General features: G+C 48.5%; 1 long non-coding RNA gene across 1 annotated transcript; it reads right to left on the reverse strand.

Moving 5' to 3' along the window:
* Positions 1-968: 968 nt before the first annotated feature.
* Positions 969-1,942, reverse strand: LOC113036810 (uncharacterized). Its single transcript, XR_003274500.1, has 3 exons — positions 1,665-1,942; positions 1,399-1,462; positions 969-1,116 (listed from the first exon to the last, which is right to left on the reverse strand). It is a non-coding gene; the product is annotated as an uncharacterized LOC113036810 (long non-coding RNA).
* Between the last annotated feature and the right edge of the window lie 4,618 nt (positions 1,943-6,560).

A 6,560-nucleotide genomic window follows, 5' to 3' on the forward strand; every position in this document is an offset into this window, starting at 1 on the left:
GCAAAGAGTGTGGCACAGACGCTGTTTCAGGTTGTCTCCCGAGTTGGCATTCCAAAAGAGATACCAACTGAACATTGCACGTTTTTCATGTCTTGCCCACTAAATGAAGTGTATGAATTATTCGGTATTAAATCTATTAGGACCAGCATCTACCACCCTCAGACTGAGGGGATGGTGAAGCGGCTGAATAAAAATTCGAAGTCCATAATTCATAAGTTCATTTACAAGGATGAACGCAATTTGGATTTCTGATTAGACCCTTTGTTGTTCACAGTGCCCCAGGCCTCCACACGATTTTCTCCCTTTGAACTGCTGTTTGGCAGGAAGCTGAACTGAGAGGAAGGTCCAAGCCTGGCAAAAAATGAGATTCAGTACGTCATGGACCTGAGAGGAAAGCTACACACACCGGGTAGGTTATCATGAGAGTATCAGCTTCAGGCCCAGAAAAGTCAACAGCAGAGGGGCTAGACTCAGGTAATTTTCACCGGGAGACAAAGTCCTTGTGTTACTCCCTACTTCAAGAGGAAAGTTACTCGTCTGGTGGCTAGGGCCCTTCGTGGTCACATGGCGGGTGGGTGGTGTTGACTATGAGGTGGTACAGTCAGACAGGGGAGGAGTCAAACAGGTATATTACCTCAACTTCCTTAAAACATGGAGAGGGGTTGAAACCGCTTCTCTGGTGAGCCTGGTGAAGCAGAGAGATGAGCAGCGAAATTCCACCATTCCACCACCACCATCTCACACAGACTCAGAGAGCAGATGTTCCTGCTACGCAACAGCATTTTGCGGATGTGTTCTTCCCCATGCCTGGCCATACAATGCTCATAGAGCACCATTTTGAAATGCAACCTGGCATGATGGTGCATTCACGGCCCTATAGGTTACCAGAACATAAGCAGCAAATTCTTCAGAAGGAATTGGCTAAAATGCTGAGAACGGGAGTAATAGAAGAGTCGCATAGTGTAGCAGATGTGAAATGGTCGACTGCGTTGTGACAACAGACACGGACTGGCTGGAAACAGGGTTTATTCCTATAAAACAGAGTGCAGCAGCAAAATCAGTGTCACACACAGCGGCAGCAGGCTTCTCCTCACCCAGTGTGGAGTCCGTACAGCTCTGCTTGCATCATATAAAAGAAAATACAACTTATCAAAATAATAATTTTCACAACCGCCACTTCAAAATCAAATATTACAGTGGGGTAAAACAGAGACAATTATGGAATCACTAACAATAACGTATAACATTCAAATTCCCATTAAAATAGGTCAATTGCATAATACATATTCAAACAACTTTTTAACTCTTCCCAACATGGCTGAAGATACTGCTCAGAGCACAGCCTCGGGACATGAGCTCATTATACACATAAAACAAAAACTACACATTTACACATACCTATAAAACAGAGTGCAGCAGCAAAATCAGTGTCACACACAGCGGCAGCAGGCTTCTCCTCACCCTGTTTAACACAAGTCAGTTCCACACAAACGGATGATACAACAGATAAAGCGCAGTTCCGAATATCATTTTTCTCACTCAAAGCGATTGAAAACACTTTGAGAGCTTTTAACCCTAGGAGCCAATACTTAACAAAGACAAATACACCGAATTTATATGGATAATTTAGTACAGGGAGAAGAGCTACAGAAAGCGTGCCTCACCAGTGTGGAGTCCGTACAGCTCTGGCTAGGAAACCCCACACCCGCAATGTGGCCGCAGGTGGCGTTACACTGATTAATGTCCCACTTCAACAATAACACACGAAACCTTAGTTCCACAAAAATAAAGTTCACACAATAAAAAAGTATAACCTATGTACAATACAGTTTTGAGAATGTTCACAATTCGTACATTATATCTCAGCTACATACTCCCCCCTGAACTTCTCAAAACCCGTTAGGTAAGGGTGAGCAACTGAGCGTCACATATAACAATTCGTAACTGTCAATGATCTGGAAATTCACTACCCGGTGATACGTGCAACAAATATGTTTCCCAACTCATGGGGAAAGTAAACAGAAGAAAGTTGGCCAGACCCCCTAATGTTTACTCGCAAGAGAAAGTGCCTTATACACTATCCTGAACAAACAACACGGTAACAGCTACTATATGATGAATAGTACTCTGAGCTGAAGACAATCTCAAAATAGGTGTTAACATCTGACATGAAAATCACCCAACATATAAAACAAGTAGCCCTCACAGAAACAAGTTCTTGGCAAAGCTGCTCACTACATTGCCTGTTTGTAGGTTTCTTTGCTTCATAGTCTGGATTAACCTATTCACAGGCTTCACTATTCGACCCACTCTCGTCCTGATCTGGCCTGCTGCATTACTTGGGGGTACACCACCATGTTTCACGAGGCTCCCAACCTCGCTGACTGGCTGACTTTCAGGGTAACTGATACTTGGTAGTGTTCCCTCCTCAACTGGGGTAGTGCAAGCCCTGCTGTTGTTGTCATCATCTACTTCAGGGTAAGCAGCTACTTCACTACTGGCACTGTCACTGTCCTGATGCTCCTCATCATCCAACTGCGCATGGACACTGTCTCCAATACTGTCACACTCTTGGGGTCCTCTAGGAGCCGGGACACAGTCATCCGTCATCTGAGCCACCCAACAGGCTGTGCGTTCAGTACAATCGTCCTCAGGATCAGCGACAGGGGATTCTCCATCAGATTGACTCTGCTCCTGGCCGAGTTCTGATTCACTGGCAAAAGACATCTCTGGTTCGCCCTCGGACTCTATGGGCAGGAAATTAGCCTGCAAAAGCAAGTTCCTATGGACAACTTTCTCCTGTCCACTCTTGACGTTCCTGATGCGATACGTGTGGCATGTGGGGTTCTTGGAGATCACAGTGTAGATGGTCGACTCCCACCTATCAGCTAACTTCCTACGACCCCGTTCGCCCTTGTTTGCCAAAAGGACACGATCTCCTTCCTCAATGTCAACACCTTTCTGCTTTTTGTTGTACAGGTCTGCTTGACGCTGCTGACTAGCTCCGGTGTTAGTCTGGGCCAATGCGAGTGCTTCTCTGAGGTCATCTCTCATCCTTTTTACATAACTGTCATAGTCTGTTACATCATTGTCCCTTGCAACATTGTGAAACATGACATCCACTGGTAACCTGGGGATACGCCCGTACATTAGGAAGAACGGTGCGTAACCAGTGGACTCATGAGCGGTGCAGTTGTAGACAAAGGTCAATGTCTGCAACATCTGAGGCCACTTGTGCTTCTCCCTCGGAGGTAGGGCTCTGATCATATTTCCCAAGGTCCTGTTAAACCTTTCGGTGTGACCGTTACCCATAGGGTGGTAAGGTGTCGTTCTTGACTTCTGCACCCCGGCCACCTGCAGCAGCTCTTGGATCAACTCACTCTCAAAATTGGCGCCCTGGTCTGAATGGATCCTTTGAGGGAAGCCATAGACACAGAAATATCTGTCCCACAACTGGCGCGCAACTTGTTTTGCCGTCTGATCTGAGCACTGGAAAGCATGGGCCATCTTGGTGAAATGGTCAGTCACTACTAGAACATCCACACTCTTGCCCCTGTGATCCTCTGCGGACCAGAAGTCTATGCAGACGAGCTCAAGAGGACCGGTAGTTTTAATGCTTTCAAGAGGAGCCCTCCCCTCAGGCTCGAGTGTTTTGCTGACAACACAACGTTTACAGCACTTGACATGCTCGCGAATGTCATGCTCCATGTTGATCCAGAAAAATCTCTGCCTGGCTAGGTACAGAGTTCTGCTTTGGCCCTGATGGCCAGCATCATCATGGACACCTGACAGGACTTGACTGATTAATGTGGATGGGGTCACGTACTGATGGCGCTTTTTGCTAGTGAGCAGGTCTTTGCTCACTCTGTACAGGATACCATCCAACACTTTCAACTTTTCCCACTGTTTCATCGTCTTTTGCGCTCTGTGCGACAGGTGAGCTCTTTCTCTACGTGATGGACGCCGACCACGTACGACGAACGGAATGACTTGAGACAGTGTCACATCTGCTCTCTGCTCCTCCTGTAGCTCCTGGAGCGAGAAGGCAGACAAGGTGTTCTGGCCTAGTGAGGGAAACCGATCTAGCTCTTGAGTCAACCAGGAGATTGCTCTCTGTTTTGAGCCTTGGTCCCACTCAGCGTGGCCTGCGAAGACTGCGGAAACTTCATCATTAGTCAGGGAACAACACCCTAGGCTCTCTGCAGGGGCCAAACGCTCAACACTTTGGTGGTTGGCACTGAGCCTGAATGCATCCTGAACCGAGATTTCTTTGACCTGTTGCGACTCCTCTAACAGGGTTGCATAGGGTTCAGTCATGAGTCTCTGACTAACACGGTTGTGAACGAATGGCTGCCTGCTCAGTGCATCTGCAACGACATTTTTACTGCCAGGAATGTACTTGATGCTGAAGTCGTAGGGGGACAGCTTTGACACCCACCTCTGTTCACATGCATGAAGCTTGGGCTTCGTGAGAATATATGTTAGGGGGTTATTGTCTGTCCAGACGGTAAAGCTATGCCCCTTCAACCAGTGGCTGAATTTGTCACAGACAGACCACTTTAGCGCCAGAAACTCAAGGCGATGGGCGGGATAGTTTCTCTGTGCACGGGCGAGGGCCTTGCTGGCAAATGCAACGGGACGTGCTTTACTCTCGCCCTCTTGGACTTGTGACAGCACAGCACCCAAGCCGTCCTGTGAAGCGTCTGTCGACAAGATAAATGGTTTGTTGAAATCAGGGTGAGCAAGCACAACGGAGTCAAGGAGTGCAGCCTTCAAGCGTTCAAACGAGTCAACATGCTCCTTCTTCCAATCACTTGGGCTGAGCCTCCGGAAAGAAGCAGCACCTCGGGCATTTACTTTCTTTCCTTTAGGAGCGGCAGTCAGGGTAAAAAGGGGTCTGGCAATCTTAGAACAGTCCTGTATGAAGTGTTGGTAATACATTACCATACCCAGAAACGACTTTATCTTCTTCTGGGATGGCGTAACCCCGTCCTCCATCATGAGATCAGCCTCTGAGATAGCGGTGATCGCCTTAACCTTGTCAGGATCGGTCGAAACCCCGCCTTCAGTCACAACATGGCCCAGAAATCTCACACTCCTTCGGAGCAGATGACATTTTTTGGGGGCCAGCTTCAGTCCATGGGCACGTAGTCTGCTAAACACAATCTCCAACCTCCTGAGAGCCTCTGCTTCATTGGGTGCATAAACAAGCAGGTTGTCCAGGTAACACAGCAGGGTTAGGAAATTCTGGTCGCCAAATATGCCCATCATGAGACGCATGAAGCTCGCCGGGCTGTTGCACAGGCCTTGGGGGAGTCTGTTAAACTCGTAGAGCCCCATTGGTGTTGTGAAGGCCGTTAGCTTTTTGTCCTCCTCTGCCATCTCAATATTGTAGAAGCCAGAGGTGAGATCCATGGCACTGAAAATTGCGTTACCTCCCAGGGCTGCCAGACAGTCTGACTGGTGGGGCAAGGGATGGGCATCCTTGACTGTGCGTGCGTTCAACCAGCGGTAGTCCACGCATATTCTGAGATCTCCATTCTTCTTCCACACCAGTACCAGTGGGGACGCCCACTCACTGTTGGATTTGCGGATCAGCTCTCGCTCCTCCATCTCTGTGAGCACCTGTCGCAACTTGTGGTACTGCCCTGGAGGGACGCGCCGATAGGGAAGTCTGAACGGCCTGTCGTCAGACAGATGGATGCGATGGACAAAATCCTTTGCCAGTCCACAGTCCAGCTTACCCTTGGAAAAGACATCCTCATACCTGTGGATCAGTTGCAGTACCTGAGCCTTCCAGTGGTCTGAGACTTCACAAGAGTCGAGGTCTAGGTCCTCCAACCCCATCTTCTGCAAGCTGTCACGCAGGCTAGGGCAGGAGGGAGGGCTACTCTGTGCGTCGCTACACACTGTCTGGCTCTGGACCCTAAGGGTCTCACTTGGGTTTTGGTCAGAAGCCACTTCGAGATCTTCAACAGCTACACAAGCGGAAGCATCTGCTACCTTAGCGTTTCGTCTCAATGTGATAGGCTTATCACATGTGTTCAGGATTCGAACAGGGACCCACCTATCGCCACTCATAGAAACCACAGTTCTACAGACAATGACACCTTTTTTATGAGTTTGCGATTTTGGTGGTTCAACCAGAATGGCGCTGCCCTCGGAAAGGGGTGATGACGCTGGCAGTCTGCCCCATACAAGGTGCTCTTGCTTGGGGAGTAGAGTCACTGCCTGAGCTAGTTTGACAGTGCCAATGACATCTGGCATTTTGTCACCCCTCCACCGGTTAATGCCAGACAGCATATTCAGAAACTGCACTATTTCAGGCGCTTCTGCTGATTCGGGTTTGCTCAGGACTTGCCAGAAATGGGGGGACAGCCTGAAGTGTCTGAGGAGGTGTTTGATAACATTTGTCCCTAAAATCAACTGATCTTTCTGACCGGGGACCACTAGGGCAGGCACTCTGAACGTACAATCATACACTTCCATTTTCAACTCGCATATACTCTTGGGTTTAACCTGAACTCCACCACAGCCCACTAGCACAATGTTGGTACGAG

Source organism: Astatotilapia calliptera, chromosome 14 (genome assembly GCF_900246225.1).
Source record: "Astatotilapia calliptera chromosome 14, fAstCal1.2, whole genome shotgun sequence".
In the NCBI taxonomy this organism is placed as follows: domain Eukaryota; kingdom Metazoa; phylum Chordata; class Actinopteri; order Cichliformes; family Cichlidae; genus Astatotilapia; species Astatotilapia calliptera.